A 24,150-nucleotide genomic window follows, 5' to 3' on the forward strand; every position below is an offset into this window, starting at 1 on the left:
GGCAACACTGACAGGCAGCAATGATTGGTCCTGATAGGTGGCACTGATTGGCACTAATAGAAAGCACTGATTGGCAGCACTGATAGGTGGCACTGATTGGCAGCACTAATGGCACTTTTAGGCTGCACTGATTGGCACTAATAGGCAGCACTGATTGGCAGCATTTAGTGGCACTGACTGGCATCACTGATGGGCACTAATTGGCAATACTAATGGGCACTGATAGGCAGCACGGATAATCAGCACTGATGGGCGCTGATAGGTGGCACTCATTGGCATTGATTGGCAGCACTGATGGACACTGATAGGTTGCACTGATAGGTTGCACTGATAGGTGGCACTGATTGGAAGCACTTGCACTGATTGGCACTGGTATGTGGCAGTGATTGGAAACACTGATTGGCACTGATAGGTGGCATTGGTTGGAAACACTGATTAGCACTGACAGATGGCACTGATTGACACTGGCAGGTGGCACTGATTAGCACTGACAGAGGAGAAGGAGTTTCATACTGAGCCGATATTGACGCTTAGTGAGATTGTGTGTGAAACTGACATGTAATGTAACTGCATGCAGAGAGAGACCAGCTGTCAAAATTCAGCGGTGATGCCGAGGGTGGGTGGGCCCAGGGTGGGCTGCTTAAGAAAGGGGGTGGGGCAACATACACGTAGCGGCCCACCCAGACCCCACCCCATTGGCTGCTGTTTGATAGCTGCTGGGTCCCGCCTACCTCCGACATCAACGCTCAATTTTGACAGCTGGTCTCTCTTTGCATTCAGTTACATTACATGTCAGTTTTACACACTCAGTGGCTCTGGCAAGCATCAATATCTGCTTGGTGTAAAACTGTCTCACAGGCAGCATGGTCTGCACACTCATTGGATGCAGCCTTTCACAGCAGTCCCACAGGCAGATCTTGGGAGACAGTCGCCCCTCTTAAAATGTCGCTTGGGACCATGGGCCCACTGGGTCCCATAGTAGGGCTGGCCCTGATTAAAGTATAAGTATGGGCAAAACGTATTTTTTAGTTTTGGATAAGTAAGGGAGGGTTATAACCCCTGTCTGTTTTTTTTTGCTGTCTGTGCCCCCCGTTGGGGAGATTCATCAGATTCATCATCTATATTTATCCAATTTCTCATTATTTAGGCTTCATTCAAATCTTGGCATCCCGGATCATGGCAAATCGTGGGACGCCCGTGCAATCCCTGTCACTTACAATGGCACCCCTGCACTGGGATCGGGGCACCGTTAGAAGTGATGGGGATCGCATGGGCGTTCCACGATTTGCCGCAATCCGGGACTCCAAGATGTGAACCACGCCTAAATGATAATTAAGTGAAAGAAAACCCCAAATTATAGGTTGTCCCCAGAAAAAAAAAATAGAAGGAACATTTTGCAATGGGGACACTAGTTCTGGTGACCTGGGTCCCCAAGAAATTCTATTAACTATCAGGGATTTCCTCTCACTTCCTGTTTGGCTATGGGACAGGAAGTACAGGGAAATCTCCGCAATGGGGCACAGATGGCAAAGAAAAAAAATCTGACAGGGGTTATAACCCTCCTTCCCTACTATTTGCCTATAGTTCTACTTTAACCTTTTACCTACCACATAATGCAAATATGCGCCAGCAAGAAAGGTAAGCATCCAGAAGAGGCACACATTCTTCTATGGTGGCGGGAGGTTGTGCGCTGAGACCGTGTTCACTGCGTGCTCCTAGTACAATGTTAGGGGAAACTCTTAAATAAGTTGCTTATAGTTTATATTGCTTTGTCTAATTATTGCTTCATATAGGAATTAAGACACAGAGTCAGGTATGTCTGTATCAAAGTTCTGAGCATCCCCACAAAAGGACTGCTCCCTTTACTTCTTTTATAGGCAGTTCCAAAAGCAGTAATCTTATCGGCATTACCAAATGAGGTTAAGGTACAAAGAGTTTCTCATCAGCGAACATGTAATGATTATTCAGCAGTTCCAAATTCCATCTAGATACAGATTGATAGAACAATTGATACGTACACAGGTAAGAAAGGAGCACAAACAATTTAAATAGAACAATTGATACGTACACAGGTAAGAAAAAACAGAAACAATTAAAGTGGAACTCTAAGTCATTATTTCAACCCTATCAATTTCCCCCTTTGACATCATCCTCTCCTTCCCCCTGGGTCCTCATGAATAAGTTCTAGTCAGTTTTTCCCCAGAGTCCTTTCCCTGACCGCGAGTTGTCAGAGGGGTAGAACCCATCCCCCTAGGTATTACCAACATCTTAAAATTCAAGAAGAGGAGTTTTATAGGAGTAGGGTGATGTCAATACACATTTATCAGTATACCCTGTCTATTCTCCTAATTTTCCTATTTATTTTCCTGTATACACATATATTCGTGATTGTAAGTGATATTAATATTAGAATAATAATTACCATTGGACTTAACAACCAGTGAAAGGTATTGGTTGCTGTAGAAGACATTCCACTAAATATATCCCACCAATGTGGTGCAGTATCCTGTTGTATCTGTGAGGAAAGATGTACTAGTCTACCTTTGTCAATAATAATTTGCTACTTTAGGATCATCTATAGCCCATTCGAAAGTTGTTGTTTCCTCTACTTCAAGTACATTAATACCAGGAGTCCATGCATATATTTGTAAAACAACAATCTTCAACAAAAAATCTGTAAGTAGATATTTCATCATGTTGTTTTCTCGGGTTGTTTCTTGCAATGTGATGCGTGTATCCAGGTAGGTTTTCCTTCCAGCTTTACTGAGGTGGCTGTGGTCAAGAGTACTTGGTAAGGACCTTCAAACCTGGGTTCCAATGTCTTTCTGGTGTGTTTCTTCACATATACATAATCCCCTGGTAGCAGAGTATGTGTACCTGTTATTGAATTAGGGTCTGGAAGAGAAGAATACACACTTTTGTGGATCTTAGTTAGACGTTGTTGTAATTGTATCACATATGCAGTCAAACTATCACATTGCAATTGCATACTCTGTGGAAAGTATAAACCCAATCTAGGTGCATTCCCAAAAAGTATCTCATATGGGGATAATCCTGTCTTTCCTGTTGGAGTGTACCTTATAGAGAACAAAGCCAAAGGCAGGCATTCTGGCCAAGGCTTGTTTAACTCTTGCATGGCTTTTTGTATTTTTAACTTTATTGTCCCATTTACTCTCTCCACTGATCCTGAACTCTGTGGGTGGTAAGGGGTGTGAAAACTTTGTTGAACCCTTAACATGGTCATCACATTCTGCATGATTTCTCCTGTAAAGTGTGTCCCCCTATCTGATTCTATGGTTTCAGGAAGACCAAACCTAGGTATTAACTCAGTGATCAGTTTCTTAGCTGTGGCTTTAGCTGTAGCCGATTTTACTGGATAACTTTCGGGCCAACCTGAGAATAAATCGATACACACGAGGACAAATTCAAAAGGGCCGCTCTTAGGCATTTGTATGTAATCAATTTGCAGTCTCTGGAAGGGGTATTGGGCCCGGACCTGGTGTTTTCGTGGGGTTTTTACTCTCTGTCCTGGGTTATTCAGGAGACAGATTTGGCAGGCTGCACAGTAGTTTCTTGCAGTGCTACTGAATCCAGGGGCGAGCCATCCTTGGTTCACAATCCTATACATGGAATTGGAACTGACGTGTGTGGGTAGGTGAACTGCCGCTGCCATTTCTGGGTACAGAGAGGCAGGTAGGCATATTTTGCCTCCTTCCCTCCATACATTGTCAAGGTCTGGTGCTGCTCCCATCCTGACCCACTTATCTTTCTCGCTCTCCCCTGCTTGCTCCTGTAATTTACTCAGCTGCTGCCATGTTGGTTCTGGGATACTCACCTCTACCGCTGCTAAGGTCTCAGGGCTTCCTTCCCCTAGAGCTGCCTGTTTTGCAGTCAAATCTGCAAATGCATTTCCTTTTGCCTCAATTGTTTTTGCGCTCGTGTGTGCCGCTATCTTCATAATGGCTACTCGTTTAACCTTTTGAAGATTGTTCAGGACTCTCTTAATCCCTTCTCCATGTTTTACAGGTGTACCTGCTGCTGTCAGATAACCTCTAGCCCTCCATATGTGGCCATAATCGTGCGCTACACCATAAGCGTAGGCAGAGTCAGTGTAAATATTCCCTTCTCGTTCTTTTAAGTATTCTAGGGCTTGTTCTAAAGCTTTTAATTCTGCTTCCTGTGCTGACATGTGGGCTGGTAAGGGCTGTGCTTCAATCACCTGTGTATCAGTCACTACAGCATACCCTGTGTGATATTTACCCTTGTCATCAGCAAACCTACTACCATCTATATACAAGGTGTGCTCAGCATTTAAAATCGGTGTATCTGTAACATGTGGGAATCCCATTGTCTCCTGTTCCATGAGCTGAAAACAATCGTGCTGATCTACTTGTTTAAACAAAAGAGTGTCAGTGTCCTCACTTCTTTTCTCACTAGTACTATTAGTACTATCATTCCCCCTTGCCAAATCTGGTGACTGAAGAGGCAAAAAGGTGGGCAAATTTAAGGTTGTACAGCGCTGAAAAGTAACATTTGGAGGTAAGAGTAAAGTACACTGTAATCTTAATTGCCTAGCCATTGAAATGTGTTTGGGCTGTACCTGAGACAAGATTGCATGTATGTCATGTGTGGTATGCACTACGACTGGATTGTCTAGAACAATCTCTGATGACTTATCTATGATAATTGACACTGCAGCTACCGTCCGTACACAAGACGGTGAACCTCTAGATACTGGATCTAATGCTGCTGAAAAGTAAGCGACTGGTCTTTGTTTTACATGTGCCTGTGTCAGAACACCTGTGGCGTGTCCAGTGATCTCAGCAATGTACAGATTAAATATCTTGGTGTAATCTGGTATACCAATAGCCGGGGCAGAAATCAACAACTTTTTCAAAGTGATAAACGACTCATAAGCTACTTCTGTAAGCACATACGGTACAATTTTCAAACAATCGTATAATGGCTGCATCAAAGCGCTAGCATGTGGTATCCACTGTCTACAATATGACACGATACCTAAAAACATACGCAATTGTTTGAAATTCCGTGGGGGTAACATTCCCTTTATCACTTGAACCCTCTCCTCAGTGAGATGTCTCGTACCCTGTGATATACAATGTCCCAAAAAGATAACTTTTTCCTGACACACTTGTAACTTTTTCTTATTAACCTTGCAACCTTTTTCTGCCAAAAATCGCAACAAATTAAGGGTGGTGGCCAAACAAGTTTCTTTGTCAGGGCAGCATAACAATAAATCATCCACATATTGTAACAATACACAGGAATCTGGTGGTACCCATTCTCCCAACACCGTTTGCAATGCTTGCGAATACAAGGTAGGTGAATGCGCCATACCCTGAGGTAGGCGTGTCCAGGTTAGTTGCCGATTTTTTTATTGAAAATGCGAACCAAAGTTGGCATTCTTCAGCAACCGGGACGGAAAAGAAAGCATTCGCTAAATCTATAACCGTAAAGTACATACTGGTTGATGGTATTTGTGACAGTAATGTATGTGGATTGGGTACTAAAGGTGTCATCGGGGCTAGTATTTTGTTGACCGCTCTAAGGTCTTGGACCATTCTATACTTAACCGGACTACCGGCTACTGATTTCTTTTTAACCGGGTACAAGGGAGTGTTTGCCGGTGATTTTACCTCTTTTAGAACTCCACTTTTTAAGAAGGATTGGACCTGCATTTCTATGGCCGTCTCTTGGGGTGCACTAAGTGGATACTGCTTTTGTTGGGGAAGCACTGCTCCTGGAATCAGCTGTAGGGTAACCGGAGGTATGGGCAAAAGTCCAACATCAGCTGGATGTTTTTCCCATAGTTCTCCTGGAAGGGACGACAAAATCTGATCTAAGTCTGAAGGAGGTGTGCCGGACAATTCCGATTCCTCCTCTAGGTATTGTATCAGGTTACACATCTCCATGTGTTCTTGATTATCCCCTATAGCTAAGGTGACAGTGCCATCTGGGTGATAGGTAATGTTAGCTCCTATTTTCTGCAAAATGTCAGCTCCTAACAAATTAGTGGGGGCTCCTCTGGATACCAGAAAGCGTGAAAGGAACATGTGGTTTCCTACTTTAACTTTCAGAGGTTTTGTAAGCGGGGCGTCGGCTAAAATGCCATCATATCCAGTTATTAGTAAAGTGTCAGGTGATTTTTGGCCAGGGAGTAGTTCAGAGTCAGAAAGTAACGAGCGTGAAGCTCCTGTATCGACTAAACAAGAGATTTTCTTATTACCAACCGTTATATTTGTCTTAAGCATTGTTGTTTTGGATTTTTCTAAACCTGGGGTGAGTCATGCTCGTGGACCATCTCCCTGCTGCCTGATATGACTATTTTTGTTGTCCCTGGGCTGGTTCCTTCTCTGATTAACTGGAGAATCAACACCTTCCTCTCCTTCATCCCTTATTCTTTTCTTACAGTTGCGTCTGATGTGACCAATCTTGTTACAGTAGTGACAGGTAAGGGGTTTGCGAAAGGAACCTTTACCTTGCTCTTGGGGACCCCCGAGTGCGTTGATAGCATGAGATTTCCTCCCTTTGGTTTCTGCTAAGTCCGCCTCTATGCCTTGCGCTTTTGGTAACAACGTCCCTCTATCTCTAGTTGCCCTCCACTCTGGTGTGCAGGCTTTCAGTCTCTCACTTATCTGTGGAATTAATCCCTCCATAAATTGTCTATTGAAGGCTCGGATTGTGACTGGCAGGGCCAAGTCCAATCCCTCATCTGCCATCATACTTTCCATAGATAAGTAAAATTCTGATACAGTCTGTCCTGGCATTTGCTTCATGGGTGATATGGACCCCCTCTCCTGTTGTTTTGCCTGACAAAAAGCTTCTAATCTAGCAATAAAAGGGGCCCTTGAGTCTATATGTCTGACATGTCCTGTCTCTAAATTGCCATCCCCATCAACTTGTCCTGCAGGTCTGTGTGGACCTATTTCTGTCATAAACTGGTTAAACAGGGTCAGAGTCATTTTGTGTCTGCATAGATCCTCCCCATCCTGCCAGGTTGCTTCATGTGTATTCATTAACTGTGTCACAAATCTACAAAAAGCAGCTGGCTTTACTATAATGCATGTATCAGTGCGTACGGGGGCTACAGTTTCTGAATGAAATTCTTATACTCCACAAACCTGAAAAAAAACATTCTCTACCCTTAAGTACAGGATATATCTTGTATGGTTTGCGTTCTATGTCAGTGTATGGGGGTGGGATGGTTGAACTAAGATCATTTAAAATTTCAACATTTTTTGTTCTTCTATCCTTCATATCCCAACCATCACAGTCTGGATTATATTTCCACCCCTCTTCTTTCGCTCTATTTGAGACCTTAATTAAGCATTGAACCTGACTCATCCATTGCTTCTCTAACACCTCTCCTTGTCTGTCCCTTTTTATTTCACTTTTTTTCACTATTTTTATTTCACTATTTCACTCCATACATCCGGGTCTAAACCCGCTGCTCCTTTCACCTTAAATTTACGAAAGACATCCTTTAAGTCCTATGCTTCATCTTTCCCACAGATGTTCTTAATTATCTGTGGCACCGTATAGTGCGCCACAATTCCCTGACGGGGTTTTGTGTTCCTCTGGCCCATTCTAACAGTCCTGCCTAGTTAGCGTGTGGGACACTTAGTGTACAATATAATGCGGCTACAACATATACAAGAATGAATAATTACTTTATATGCTAGCCCAATAGCAAACCAGCTAAGTTACACTAGTTCCTCGTTGCCTTCCTCCTAGGGTGCTAGAATTCTAGAAACCTCTCCGGAATGAGATTTCTGAAACCGAATTACTTTATATGCTAGCCCAATAATAAATAATTACTTTATATGCTAGCCCAATAACAAACCAGAATGCGGCTACAACATATACAAAAATGCGGCTACAACATATACAAGCATTCCTTTAAGTGGCCAGGTATCCGACTAGATCTCGGTCTTTGTTGAGACCTTATTCCCTCCCCGTATCTGGGAATCCCTCTCATACACTCTTATCCCTGCTTTATGGAGCAGACAGGGCTTATACTCTCAACCCGTCTATGGTTTATGAGTTAGATGTGAGGTTAAGCATAAGCGTCAGACCCCCAAGCTCACAAGCCCTCAGGTTCCCAATCTTGTGAGGTAAGGCGCATTCCGTTGCTTAGTTCGGCAATCCCCTTCTAACTCATACCATCCTTGACAAGGCTCATTCACTTTCTCAACAACACAGACAAGACAAACACAGATAACAAAACAAACAAATAATTCCAGCAATATAAACTAAAATATGCAGTAATTCTAGACTCACCACTACAGAGGCTGGTGTTTTAAAACCAGGAGAACCGTAACTGACAGAACGGATAGGCACAAATCAGGGGAGCACAGAATATAAGAAAAATAAAGCTTTTTCTTACCTGCGCAGGTTTTTTGATCTGTGATTCCCGGAATGCCTATTCCTTTTTGTTCCGTCTGCCGCGTTCATCCACCTCTTGTAGTATCATCGGTGAGTCCCTGTTCTTCGGCGCCAAAATGTTAGGTTCAACTTTTAAATAAGTTGCTTATAGTTTATATTGCTTTGTCTAATTATTGCTTCATATAGGAATTAAGACACAGAGTCAGGTATGTCTGTATCAAAGTTCTGAGCATCCCCACAAAAGGACTGCTCCCTTTACTTCTTTTATAGGCAGTTCCAAAAGCAGTAATCTTATCGGCATTACCAAATGAGGTTAAGGTACAAAGAGTTTCTCATCAGCGAACATGTAATGATTATTCAGCAGTTCCAAATTCCATCTAGATACAGATTGATAGAACAATTGATACGTACACAGGTAAGAAAGGAGCACAAACAATTTAAATAGAACAATTGATACGTACACAGGTAAGAAAGGAGCACAAACAATTTAAATAGAACAATTGATACGTACACAGGTAAGAAAAAACAGAAACAATTAAAGTGGAACTCTAAGTCATTATTTCAACCCTATCAACAACAACCGACCTGTTAGGCAATCACAGAGGTCACATGATACAGAAGCCGCATCGCTTCCCGGTGGACCTATATGCTAGGTTCACACTATTGCGGGCCATGTTTGCTTGGGCAGGGCAGCCCATTCATTTGAATGGGCTGCTGTGCCCACATTTCCTACAGGAAAAAGGTGCATGCACCTTTTTGAAAACGAGGCCACAGGGAAATCGCATGGTCTTTTTTCTCTGCAGTTCCTGCACCCGCAAATGGGCTGCAGGCCGGGATGCATGGGGGTGTCATTCAGAATAAATGGCAACTCCTACCATCTTGTAAGAGCAGTGCGATTTGGTTGGTGGTGGTTGTGGGAACAGGTGAGATTCCTACACCAGCAGACTGCGTGCAAGTGTGGCCCCCTGCATACCTGTGCATTGTACTAACCTGAATTTGTTTTGTTTTTTTGCATTTTCTTGGTGCGTTTTTTGCAGAATAGGGCACCTCATTCACTTAGGCAGTATAGAATAGGCAGTCCTATAAATACCTAAAAAGCTCCAGCACATTTTTGGGTAGTGAGCTTTGCACTTTATTTCTGTTAAGTTTTTCTGTTAAAAAACGCATTTTTGCAACGGAGCAGCTATGCCTGCAGGAAAAAGGTTCCTGCATCAGTTTGAAAACGCAGCGGCCGGGAAAAAAACACCATGTGATTTCCCGGTGGTTATCGCACCCGCAAACACACTGCGTTTTTAGATGTGTAGGGGTGCCATTCAGAATGAATGGTAGCCCTGCTCATTTTTAACCACTTCCCACCTGTATGGCGTCATATGATGTCCTCGGGTTGCAGCGGTTATACTGAGTGCAGGCATCATTCCGGTATAAAAATTTACAGCCAGCAAATTCCTTCTTGACCAGAAGTGATTCGAAGCCACTCGAATACTTCTGCGGGCGGCAGAAGCGGGTCTTTCCTGGACTCTGCCATCTGATTGCGGAGCCCGGGAGCGATGCAACGGTGGCTCTACACAGAGAAAAAGGAACTGACATTGTTCCTGCCTCTCTGTGACCCAGAAGCGATGAGGATTTTGTCACTTACGGTTTCGGCTATTTGTTTACCTGGCCAGGGAAGCAGCGAATCAGACTGATCTGTCTAATAGACCCCAGATCACTCCATAAAGAGAACCAGTCACGGCCCATGCTTTAACAAGGGATGTTGTTCATTGTAAAAGAAATAAAGTTGATTTAAAAAAAAAGAGACAGTGTAAAAAAAACAACAACTTTTGAATAAAATAAATAATAAAAATAACATTTAAAGCACCGCCTCCCCCTCTGCTTACGCGTAAATGCAAACTCACCTGTAGGTCCCACACGCGATATGGCTTACACAATTTTAAAGCGTGACATGTTAGGTATCCATTTACTTACTGTAACATCATCTTTTATATTTTAACAAAACATTGGGTATTATATAGTGTTTGTGTGCAAAAAAAAATCATTAAAGTGTATTTTTTTCTCAAAAAATTGTGTTTGAAAAACTGCTGCGCAAATACTGTGTGTCATAAAAAATTGCAACACCCACCATTTTATTCTCTAGGGTCTTTGCAAAAAAAACCTATATATATAATATTTGGGGGTTCTAAGCAATTTTCTAGCAAAAAAATACAGATGTTTACATGTAGGAGAGAAATGTCAGAATTGGCCTGGGTGGGAACTGGTTAAAAAGCATTTTGGCTGCGGGCGTGGGAACAGATGTGATTCCCACATCTGCAGCCACCTGCAATAGTGTGAACCAGGCCTTCATGCTTTTTTAAATGAAAAACATGTAAAAGGGCCCTCATGTTCCCGGCATGCCAGGAATGCTAACTATCACATTTGCTTGTGCTTTCAACCAAACTGCCAAACCATCAAATGGCGGGTGTCATAACTGATCACATGTGCAACACCATGGCAGTTGTGGATCAAACAGAGGCCAAGATGGCAGCTTCCTTGGCTGAAAAGGATAGTAGGGTTTAGTTCTGCTTTAGGCTGGGTTCACACTTATGCAAATTGTCACTATCTGTCTCTGATCTGTCAGAGACAGATCTGTCTCTACCTTGGCCCTCCGGCAAACTACTTACGAAACACATTCTTTAACCACTTCAGGCCTGGAAGATTTGCCTGCTTAATGACCAGGCCATTTTTTGCGTTATGGAACTGCGTCGCTTAAACTGACAATTGCGCGGTCGTGCAACGCTGTACCCAAACAAAATTTACGCCCTTTTTTTCCCACAAATAGCACTTTCTTTTGGTTGTATTTGATCACCTCTGCAGTTTTTATTTTTTGCGCTATAAACAAAAAAGAGCGACAATTTAAAAAAAAACACAATATTTTGTCCCTTTTGCTATAATAAATATCCCCAATTTAAAAAGAAAAAAATTTGTCTAGAGATGAATAATAGTAATTTGGTATATAAATAAGTTTACAATTAAAAAAGTAAGAGCGTACCCACTGCACACCCCTACAAATAAGGGGGGAAGGAGGTTGGTCAATTAGACTGTCAAATCCATATAATATATATACTTTATATGGATTTGACAGTCTAAATGACCGACCTCCTTCCCCCCTTATTTGTAGGGGTGTGCAGGGGGTACGCTCTTACTTTTTTAATTGTAAACTTATATATATACCAAATTACTATTATTCATCTCTAGACAGTTTTATCATTGGTATAGAATTTCCCCCCCTTACTGTTTTGGGCTCCTCTAATGTACAAATTATACTTTCTCTTTGGCACCTCAATTAGATTACAATATCTGGGGGCTCCTCTGCATGTGAAAAGACTTAATACAGACTATGTGGATGTCGGATGTTGTGCGGTAACTCTATGTGACACGTAAGTCTTGGCATACTCCTTTGGGGGCTAGTCAAACCTGTCAGCCCTGCAGATCATATGAATTTTTTGGTTAATAAATTTCTTGTTTACTGATATTGTATTTTGTTAATTTTAGAAATGGCAAATTGTCCCTGATGAAGAACATAATTACTCACATTTTCGAAACGCGTCGGACTATTTTTGCCATAATTGTTAAATATTATCCTTGATTATGTTACCTTTGTTATCACTTTTTTGTATGTCCTTCATTACTACCTATTTTTAACTTTGTATAAATAAATTCAACTTTTTATTTATTCTTCTATAAATATTTCTTTCTAAAAGTTTTTTCAATTGCCTTTAAAATCCCACTATTGAGGTTTACTCTTTCTACACGCTTTCAATGTTTCCCCTATAGAATGTAGTAAGGATGGGTGGAGGGAGACTGGCTTTTTTAAGGCGGCAGAGAATATATAGGCGCTGTTGTGCCTTCTTGGTTAGTGACGTGATGTTGGTTGTCCAGGTAAGATCCTCTGAGATGTGCACTCCCAGGAATTTAATATTGCTTACTCTCTCCACAGTCAAGCTGTCGATGGTCAGTGGGTGGTGATCAACAGAATTTCTCCTAAAATCACCTCCTTTATTTTGTTTACATTAAGGAACAGGTTTGTTGTACTACACCATTTAACCAGTTTTTCCACTCCCTCTCTGTAGAGCATTTCATCATTGTTGCTGATGAGACCTACCACAGTTGTGTCATCCGCAAACTTGATGATATGGTTGGAGCTGAACTTGGCAGTACAGTTGTGGGTCAGCAGTGTGAAGAGCAGCGGGCTAAGCACACATCCCTGTGGGGCACCCGTGCTCAGTGTGGTAGTGCTCGACGTGCTGCAGCCAACACGAACTGACTGAGGTCTTCTGGTTAAAAAGTCCAGGATCTAATTACAGAGGGGCAGGTTGAGGCCCAACGAGTTCAATTTAGTGATAAGTTTCTGAGGAATCGTATTAAATGCTGAGCTAAAGTCAATAAACAGCATTCTAACATAAACAAACCCACTGACTAGAAACACTTTTAGGATATGCGATAGTCTTTGTAGACTATATCATTGGGAATACAATGGTGTCCGTTTATGAAGCAGTGAAATCTATTCACTGCTTCATTCTCTGGCATTCACAGTGAAGATCTTTCTCCTCTGTGTGCCTGTTTATGAAGCTTTGTAGATCGCTTCACCTTTGGAGGAGTGAAGTGATCTATAAATGCTTCCAACAGTGGAGAATGGCCCCTGATACTGGAATATCGTGAGACTTTACGAGATTACAGCACCAGAAATACAGAGATGTCAGTTTATTAAGCAGTGATAAATTATCACCGCTCAATACACGGACAGACGGCGTGGATTAATGTTAATAAAATAATGAGTCCCCCTACATTGTATACATATGTATACACACACACACATTATATATACATGTATATACACACACATTATATGTATATATATACATATACACATTATATGTATATATGTATATATATGTATACACATAAATATGACAGGGGGACATGCTTACAGTGTTGGGGGGTCTGAACGAGGCATAAGGAAGTTAAAAATCTTCCTCCTTCCCCCCCAGATCCCCCCGAGATTTCCTCTTCACTCCCCGATTCACCACCTCTGAGCTGGTGAACCTGGGAGTGTGAATTCTGACTCAGATCGCCAGTGAAGAGGTGAGCTCACCGCTTCATAAACTGGCCGTTACTGTGTCATTCAATGAGGATTCTCGGTGTGTAGAGATAATCGACGGGAGAAGTTCAAACATGTTCTCCCCCGATTATCACTGTTTCATAAACTGTTTATGGACTGTGATCAGCGGCGATCCTCGGGATCACCGCTGATCACTGCTTCATAAACGGACACCAATGCACCTTTAATTTCACTAATAGATACAAATTATTTCAGGCCAGGGAAAGAGGATTATTTATTTATATTTCACTAGATGGGCAAATAAAGATACAGTTACAGGATGTGATGAAAGAGAATAGAATTTGCACATATATTGAAATAACACAAAAATGGGGAAGCATGCCACTAGATAGATGGAGGTATACACAAATACTGCACTTTACACAACTCCTACCGCAGCCGTTGTGAGGAAAAGGCAGCATGAGGTTAATAGAAAAATTGATCTGCTCCCCACTGTTCTTAAAGCAAAGTATATCCTAAATGTATTAAATATTGGTAAGGGAAGCAGAACCCATATATCCACCATATTTAGGGAAATGGGATGACTAAATAGGAGCCATTCGACATGAAGAAAATAGGAAGAAGGTCTTAAGATTAGCTTGTTTTCGTCATCTGATGCTAAGACAACAGAGATGTGCTACAAGCTATTCGCTAGGTGGTATGTGACTCCACAGAGGGGGCGGAGGTTCGGAGCGGATGTTCCCCCAACATGTTGGAGGGGGTGCGACGCTCAGGGGACCTTCACACATTTGTGGTGGGAATGTATAAGGATACAGCCTTATTGGGAGGATATTATTAGGGTAATCTATCAAATCACAGGAGAACATATCCAAGAAGAGCTATGGAGATGCTTGTTCCATGGCATGCAAAAAACGGCTGCCCAGTATAAGAACACCCTAGTACCACATCTGCTAAATGCAGCCAAAACTTTGATACCGAGACTATGGCAAACACCAAAAGCCCCGACTATGAGGGAATAGGTAGTAAAGGTTGACTGGTTGAGATCTATTTTAGAAATAATACATACTGCAGAAGATTCCCTAGAGGTATATTATACCATTTGGGTGAAATAGTTAAAGTGTAAGTAAACCCCCCCTATCGTTTTCAGCCAAGGAAGCTGACCACTTTGCCTTTGTTTAATCTCCAACTGCCATGATGTTGCACATGTGATCTGTTATGACACCAGCCATTGGATGGTTTTACAGTTTGGTTGAGAGCACAACCAATGGGATTGTTACATTTCCGGTCTACAGAGTACATGACTATATCCGGTGCCTGAGGGGATTAATAATTAATAGTGAATAGCAGAGAATTGCGAATTATGAAGATGGTTGTATCCAGGAGAAGGAGGAGAGATATGACTATGTAATAGATTTGTAAGGGGGGGAAATGGTCCTGTAGAAGAGCAGAGGTCTAGGAGGGAAGAAGGTTAAGAGGGAGACAGAGATAGATCTGGGTTTTTTTGTTTTTTTTTTCTGGGGAGGGAGGGGTGAATCGGAATTTGTAAGTGGAATGTTTACCAGAGGCTTTATACCAGACCAGAAAAAGAAATTGGGCTGTATAAGGTATTTACTGGCAGAAAAAAATGTTTTACTATCCAAAGTTAAAACAACAAGGGCAGAAGATTTAATAGATGGAAAGTTGAAAAAATGACTAAGGTCCGTTTTAAGAACCCAGCCTTTTTCTGACATTTGTTAGTAAAAATCTGTATTTTTTGCTAGACAGTTACTCAGAACCCCCAAACATTATATATATATATATATATATATATATATATATTTTTAGAATAAAATGGCAGTCGTTGAAAGTTTTTATGTCACGCGTTTTTTGCGCAGCGGTTTTTCATACGCATTTTTTGGGGAAAAATACACTTTAATGCAAAAAAACCCAAATTGTAATATATACCCCTTTTTTTTGTATAATATGAAAGATGATGTTATGCCGAGTAAATAGATACCTAACGTGTCATGCTTTAAAATTGCATGCACTCGTGGAATGGTGGCAAACTACGGTATGTAAAAATCTCCTCAGACGCTTTAAAATTGTTTTACAGGTTACCAGTTTAGAGTTACAGAGGAGGTTTAGTGCTAGAATTATTGCACTTGCTTAGGCGTTTATGGCGATACCTCACATGTGTGGTGCAAACGTTGTTTACATATGTGGGCATGACCTAGGTATGCATTCACTACTGCGCGTGAACACGTGGGGACGGGGCGCTTTCAGATTATTTTTTTTTCATAAATTTTAATATAATTTTTACATTTTTACACTGTCCCTTTAACCACTTTATAACCGTCCCATAGCCAAATGAAGGCTACAGGGCGGTTGCTTAACTCTGGGAGGGCGTACAGTGACGTCCTCCCAGAATTCCGCTCTCGCGCACCCCCTGGGGCGCGCACCCGAGAACATCCGTGACCGCCGGGTCCAGAGGACACGGCGCATCACGGATCCCGGTAAATGGCCACTAATCGCGGCCGTTTACCATGCGATCACTCCGTCAAATGACGGAGCGATCACATGTAAACAAACCGGCGTCATCTCTCCTCCCCCTCTGTACCGATCTGTACAGTGTGAGCGGAGAGGGGGAGGGATCGGATGGCAGCAGCGCTGTGGGCTGGATCTGTAGTGCCCACAGCGCTGCTCTGTGACAACTGCCATCCATCCATCCATGCTCAGCCATCCCTCAATGCTCTGCAATACCCTGCACTACTCTGCAATGCCCTGCAATACTGTGCAATACTCTGAAATACCCCACAATACTGTGCAATACTCTGCAATACCCCACAATACTCTGCAATACCCCACAATACTGTGCAATACCCCACAATACTATGCAATACTCTACAATACCCCGAAATACACTGCAATACCCCGGAATACTCTGCCATACCCCGCAATACTCTGCCATACCCAGCCATACCCAGGCATACTCTGCAAGACTCGGTGATACCCATCCATACTCTGCCATACCCAGCCACGCTCAGCCATACTCGGCAATACCCTGCCATACTCTGCAATACCCCGCCATACTCTGCAATACCCCGCAAAATTCTGCCATACCCAGCCATACTCTGCCATACCCAGCCATACTCTGCCATACCCAGCCATACTCTGCCATACCCAGCCATACTCTGCCATACCCAGCCATACTCTGCAAAACTCGGTGATACCCAGTCATACTCTGCCATACCCAGTCATACTCGGCGATACCCTGCCATACTTAGCCATACCCTGCCATACTCAGCCATACCCAGCCATGCTCAGCCATACTCTGCCATGCTCAGCCATACTCTGCCATGCTCAGCCATGCTCAGCCATACTCTGCCATACTCTGCAATGCTCAGCCATACTCTGCCATGCTCAGCCATACTCTGCCATGCTCAGCCATACTCGGCTGTACTCGGCCTCTGTATGTGATATGTGGTATCGCCGTACTCAGGAGTAGGAGAATCTATTTTGGGGTGTCACTTTTGGTATGTACATGCTATGTGTTAGAAATATTGTATAAATGGACAACTTTGTGTTAAAAAAAAAAAAGTGTTTTAACCACTTGTCATACGATGTCCTTGACTTTGTGCGGGGATATCTGAATGATGGGTGCAGCTACAGGCATCATTTAGATATGAGCTTTTTCAGCCAGCGATTCCCTACACCATAAAAATGATCATAGCGGCTGTTCCACTGCTTGATCGTTCTTACGGAGGCGAGAGGGGACGTCCCCCCCCCTCCCGCCACCCTCCGGTGCTTCTACCGACTCACCGCTATGATCGAAGCCAGGATCTTTTTTTTTTTTTTTTTAATTTCAGGCTTCCCAGCCTAGAGGTGAGATGTGGGGTCTTATTGACCCCATATCTCACTGTAAAGAGGACCTGTCATGCCATATTCCTATTACAAGGGATGTTTACATTCCTTGTAATAGGAATAAAAGTGATCAAAAATTTTTTTTTGGGGGGAAAAAAGCATCAAACTAAAATAAAGTAAAATGAACAATAAAAAAAAAAAAAAAAAATTTAAAGCGCCCCTGTCCCCGTGTGCTCACATGCAGAAGCGAACGCATACGTAAGTCCCGTCCACATATGAAAACGGTGTTCAAACCACACATGTGAGGTATCACTGCGATCAGTAGAGCGAGAGCAATAATTTTGGCCCTAGACCTCCTCTGTAACTTAAAACATGTAACCAGTAAAAAATTTTAAAGCGTTGCCTATGGGGATTTTTAAGTAGCGAAGTTTGGCGCCATTCCACAAGCGTGTGCAATTTTGAAAGGTGACATGTTGGGTATCTATTTACTCGGCATAACTTCATCTTTCTCATTATGTAAAAACATTGGGCTAACTTTACTGTTTTTTTTTTTTTAAAGCACAAAACTGTTTTTTTTTTCAAAAAAAAAGGCGTTCGAAAAATTGCTGCGCAAATACCGTGCGAGATAAAAAGTTGCAATGACCGCCATTGTATTCTCTAGGGTCCTTGCTAAAAAACATATATAATGTTTTGGGGTTCTATGTAATTTTCTAGCAAATAAATGATGATTTTTACATGTAGGAATGTCAGAATTGGCCTGGGCACTCCAGAACGCCTGAAGGTGCTCCCTGCATGTTGGGTCTCTGTATGTGGCCACGCTGTGTAAAAGTCTCACACATGTGGTATCGCCATACTCGGGAGTAATATCAGAATGTGTTTTGGGGTGTAATTTGTGGTATGCATATGCTGTGTGTGAGAAATAACCTGCTAATATGACAATTTTGTGAGGAAAAAAAAAACTTGATATTGCAAAGAATTGTGGGAAAAAATGACAACTTCAAAAAACTCACCATACATCTTTCTAAATATCTTGGAATGTCTTCTTTCCAAAAAGGGGTAATTTGGGAGATATTTGTACTTTTCTGGCATGTTAGGGTCTCAAGAAATTAGATAGGCCGTCAGTACTTCAGGAGTGATCAATTTTCAGATATTGGCACCATAGCATTTGGACTCTATAACTTTCACAAAAATCAAATAATATCCACCAATTTGGGTTATTTTTACCAAAGATATGTAGCGGTATAAATTTTGGCCAAAATATATGAAGAAAAATTACTAATTTGCAAATTTTTATAACAGAAACAAAGAAAAATTGCATTTTTTTTACAGATTTTTTCAGTCTTTTTTCTTTTATAGCGCAAAAAATAAAGAACCCAACGGTGATTAAATACCACCAAAGGAAAGCTCTATTTGTGTGAAAAAAAAGGACAAAAATTTCATATAGATACAGTGTTGCATGACTGAGTAATTGTCATTCAAAATGTGAGAGCACCAAAAGCTGAAAATTGGTCTGGTTATTAAGGGGGTTTAAGTGCCCAGTGGTCAAGTGGTTAAAACATTTTTTTTTATCACTTTTATTGCTATGGCAAGGAATGTAAACATCCCTTGTGATAACAATACAGCATGACAGGTCCTCTTAATGGAGAGCTCCTCTACCCTTAAAAGCAAAAGATCAAAAAAAAAAATATATATTTTATCTTTTGCTTTAAGGAAAAAAAAACATGTTCAAAAACATGGTCCACCAAGGGCATGGAGATGAGCGGTGGCACTCATCTTTAAAGGAAAACACTGCCATTGCCAGATGGTTCCCGGGCTCAGCGATCGGTAATGTTAGCCCAGGAAGCAGCGGGAGGGAATGCACCTCTCCTGCCACTTTTAAAAGTGATACAACGGCGAATCCACCCCAGGGATCACTTTTATCTGAAAGCCGATCGCTTGAGGGAAAAGGAAATGTGGGGGGTATGGTATCTAGCTGCAGCCATAACCCCATGTTTACACTGATCTGACACGAAAGTCATACTATTATATTATTATACGAGATTTATATAGAGCCAACAGTTTACGCAGCGCTTTACAATGTATAAGGGGGACAACACAATTACAGTACAGTTCAATACAAAAAAAAAAAATACAGTTCAATACAAAAGGTACAGGAGGTATACGACTCCTGATCGGACTTTACCCTGTGGCTTCATGTCCCACTTCCATGCGGCTTCAATGAACAGGATTCGACCATACCAGGCCCTTTGAGTCTGGTATGAATCTTGAGGATAAACCTCATGACAAAAAAAACCCCCAAAAAAACGGCATGGATTTCCCCCCACCACCGTTCGGTCTGGTATGGATTTTGAGGGGAAATCCCACGCAAAAAAAAAAACCGGCGTGGGGTACCCCCCAGACACCATACCAGACCCTTGGCAGGTCAGAAAAGGTGGGGGGGGGCGTTCACTCGCTATGCCATACTGTACCATACCAGGCCACATGCCCTCAACATGAGGGGGTGGGTGCTTTGGGGCAGGAGGGGCTCTGAGCTCCCCACTCCAAAGCACCTTGTTCCCATGTTGATGGGGACAAGGGCCTCTTCCCGACAACTCTGGGTGGTGGTTGTGGGGGTCTGCGGGCAGAGGGATTTGTCGGAATCTGGATCACTTCTTTTTTTGGTGAATGGGTGGGGGGGCCAAATGTCGGCTGAATTTTTTTGAACCGGCCGATGTCGCCGGGTATTCAGACCGTGTGTACGGGACTTTTTTAAGTTTATTTTATTTTTGTTTTCCATTATGCAAAATATATGCCATTCAGTATACAGTAGGAAAAAAAGCATAGCAGTACATATTAAAACAAGAGAGAATAAGGTATAATTCTTATGCAATGATATGCTGCCGGCCAGTATAGTCAGTGGCGTATCTAAGGTATGGCAGCCATGGCAAGTGCCATAGGCGCAATGGGGGGGGGTGGCAAAAAAGCCCCCCCCCTGCACAAATAAAACCCCCACCCGTCCTCCTGTGGCCGCCTCCCGGACTAATAAAGCTCGGTGTTCTGTCACATAGCTACCCGGCCCGGGCTGTTGGGCTTGCCTTAGGCTGAGGGAAAGCTCTGTCAGCATGGAGGGCCCCATGTAGTCTATGTGCTCAGAGCAGAGTAAGAGCACTGAGATCGCCTCTCCTGGACTTCTGAAAGCCCCGCCCTGGACCCCGAAAATCCCCGCCCCGTTAGGATTTTAAAAATGGCTACTTGATCATCTCCTGTAGTCGCAGGAGATGGTCATCTGTAGCCGCATTTGCAGTCTGGTCATCTCCTGTAGTCGCATCCACAGTCTCTGGTCATCTCCTGTAGTCGCAATCGCAGTCTGGTCATCTCCTGTCGTCGCATCTGCAGTCTCTGGTCATCTCCTGTAATCTCATCCGCAGTCTGGTCATGTCCTGTAGTCACATCCGTTGTCTGGTCATCTCCTGTAGTCGCATCCGCAGTCTGGTCATCTCCTGTAGTCGCATACGCAGTCTGGTCATCTCCTGTAGTCGCATGTGCAGTCTGGTCATCTCCTGTTCACAATTTTTTAGCGCTACACTTTTCATTTCTTGTGGTCATCTCCTGTAGTTGCAATCGCAGTCTCTGGTCATCTCCTGTAGTTGCATCCGCAGTCTGCTTAAAAATAGTACCTGCTGTTGCACTGCACAAACCACTTTATTACACTTGATTTATGATATCTATTGCTATGCATGTTTATTGAATCCATATTGAGCACTATATTTGATTGGCCGCTTGCTTCTGCTTGGGCCTGGCACACACGCAGAATCGCACGTGATGATGATTTAAAAGTCATCATTATGTGCGATTTTGTGTGTGTGCTAAGCAGAAGCAACCAATTAAATATAGTGCTCGATATGGATTAAATACCGGTACATAGATATCATAAATAAAGTGTAATAAAGTGATTTGTGCAACAAACTCATTAAACAATCCACATTCAGTGAACGTTCATGTACTGCAAACTTTGCAGTACATGAACGTTCACTGAATGTAGACTGTTTAATGAGCAGTATCAATAACTTTTTTACACTTTTTTTTTGCTCCACCTATTGCTGCCTGGTAGGCACCCTGGAAACTATCCAAAATTGTGCGATCAGTTTACGCGCTATATACAGCAGTCGCAGAACAGCAGTATGAGCTTGTGAAGTTAAGGATTTAGGAGTCGGGCCATTATATAACTGGGATATATAGCGTAGTCCTGCCCCCTCCCAGTCTCTAAACCCATTGAGTTTCAATATCTCCCTATAGCTCAGGTTGTGCCACAATGGAGTCTGTGTTAAAAAGCCCTATATCCCTAGCACCATGGACATTTAGCGCTCCCTGAGTCCCTTCCACTCGTACAGTATTAAAACCCCTTATGGTACATTTTAGGATGGAGGGACTCTTTCTCTTTGTTCTTCTTTCTTTCCCTTTTATCGCTCTTTATATTAATCTGCAATCCATGAAAGAACGATAGTGGGTGAGTACAGGAGCAATGCACGGATTCTCGGCGGAGATTCCACTGCTTCGCCACGCCCCGTGTACGGGACTTTAGTCAGCGGCTCTCTTCTCTGCCCCTCAAGCGCTCATTGGAGTGCTGGGCTGTGGAGGGGGTGGGAGGGGCTGGCTTAGGCTCTCAGCAGTGTGATGTCAGCAGACTTTAGCCCACTGTCCGTGGAATAGAGTCACAGAAGTGCAGAACTAAGTGCACTTCTGTGATCATAGGATAAGTATGGCCAAAACAGCTTTGGCCCTACTTCTCTAAAAAAAAAAAACATAAAATTTACACTTCCTTCTCACTCTTATCAAAAACATACGAACACATTTTGATTTGTCTTACACTTTTTCAGCTTGTACCTATACTATTACATTTCATACAAATACACCATTGTTATATTTAGATTTAATTTTCTAATAAGATCACCAGTGACACAAAGGCAAAGCTGATGGAAACACACATCTGCAGCAATGAGAGAGGCTCTAACCCAGTGGTTCCCAACCTGGGGGTCGAATGACGTTTTTCCAGGGGTCACCGAATCCTGGGCTGTTCCTGAAGCCCGTACCGCTCACCCAGCCTTTTTGCGGCAGCCCAGCAGGGCTGTCCCTGGAAGCTGTGGCCACCCAGCAGGGCTGTCTCTGGAGCCTGTGGCCGCCCAGCTGGGCCATTCCTGGAGCCTGTGGCCGCCCAATCAGCCTCTTCGCAGCCACCCATTCAGTTCACGGCATGGCTGGGGGGCAGAGACTAGAGGTCAGCTGACTGGTGAGGAATGTTAAGTGGGGGGGCTGGAGGAGACCCTATCTCCTGATTTCGGCATAGGTGTCACTGCTGCAAGACCACAAAGTCGGAGACACAGTGAATCCAGAGACACAGTGAGTAATAATACCTGTGATTACAGTTGCCATTAAAAGTCCCTACTACAGTTCTCAGATCAGCAGATGACCTTGATCAAGAGCACCTAAGTTGGCTGATCAAAACTCCCCCCAGCACTGCCACTGATCCCTACTCCCCGCCAGCATTGACACTGATTCCAACTCCCCGCCAGCACTGCCACTGATCCTAACTCCCCGCCAGCACTGCCACTCATCCTATTCCCCCCACCCCCCCACCAAGGAGTAAGAGAAGGAATAAAAATAGAGAATACATGGAAGGGAGATGAAAAGAGGGGGAGGAACAAAGAAAAAAGGGAGAGAAAGAACAAGAAATACATCTAGAGAGAGGGATGGGGGAAAAAAAACAAGAAATTAGGATAGAGAGATGAAAGAAAAGAGAACAAAGAGAAAGAGTGGTACATCCTAAAATGTACCATAAGGGGTTTTAATACTGTATGAGTGGAAGGGACTCAGCGCTAAATGTCCGTGGGTTAGGGGTGCAAATTACTTATTATCTTGCCTTGGGTGCTGAGAACCCACGCCACGAAAATATTTTATAGTTGGGGTCCCCACAACTTGGGACATTTTATCAAGGGGTCACAGCACTAGACAGGTTGAGAACCACTGCTGTAACCAGTCATCAGACAATTCTTGTGAAACTGGTTGAACTATGCAGTCTGGAAGTATTTTCCTCCATGTAGCAAGCGCACATTACAAAACCAGTTCTGCCATTGGCAAACATGTGACAGCAGCCTATAAACAATGAAAACAACAACTAGACCTTAAAGTGAAAGCTGCACGATATCTATTTTTGGAAGGCAGACAGAATAAATGCAATGTCTCTTCTGGACAGTGTTGGGCTATCTACCATACTACCTAGGCATTAGTACAGTATGTATAAGGGAATTCTGGATTTGTTAAATTTATCTTTGTAATTTATCATAAATAATTCAAATTAGGCAACCCTTCAAGGAAAGTGGAACACTGAAAATCAATGAAGGTAAGTAGTTCTTTAGGTGGACTGCATTTATGGGATGTGACCATAGATCAAAGGACAACTTCTGCCAACTGTACAGTCATACATCCCAACTTTCTGAAATGATAAAGAGGGGCACCTTGTAGCACACAAACAGTGCAGTTGAACTTATTTTGCCCAGAGCTTAGTAAATGTACTAAAGCTTCACTTTGTAAAGATTACCCAATCAGGTGCAAGGAAAATTTAAAAAAAAACAGCATTTTTTCTTGCACATGATTGCAGAGCTTTACCACACTCACAAAGCTGTGGGGAAATGAATGCAACTGCAAAGTATACAGTCTATGGGGTTGATTTGAATAAGTGATAACCTCGCGCCAAAAAAATTATATTTGAATTGATATAATAAAGCTGCTATTCCCCAAACTAGATATGAAGTTCTAGTGCAAATTGGAAACAA

The sequence above is a fragment of the Aquarana catesbeiana genome, linkage group LG09, assembly GCF_042186555.1.
Source record: "Aquarana catesbeiana isolate 2022-GZ linkage group LG09, ASM4218655v1, whole genome shotgun sequence".
NCBI classification, from domain to species: Eukaryota; Metazoa; Chordata; class Amphibia; order Anura; family Ranidae; genus Aquarana; species Aquarana catesbeiana.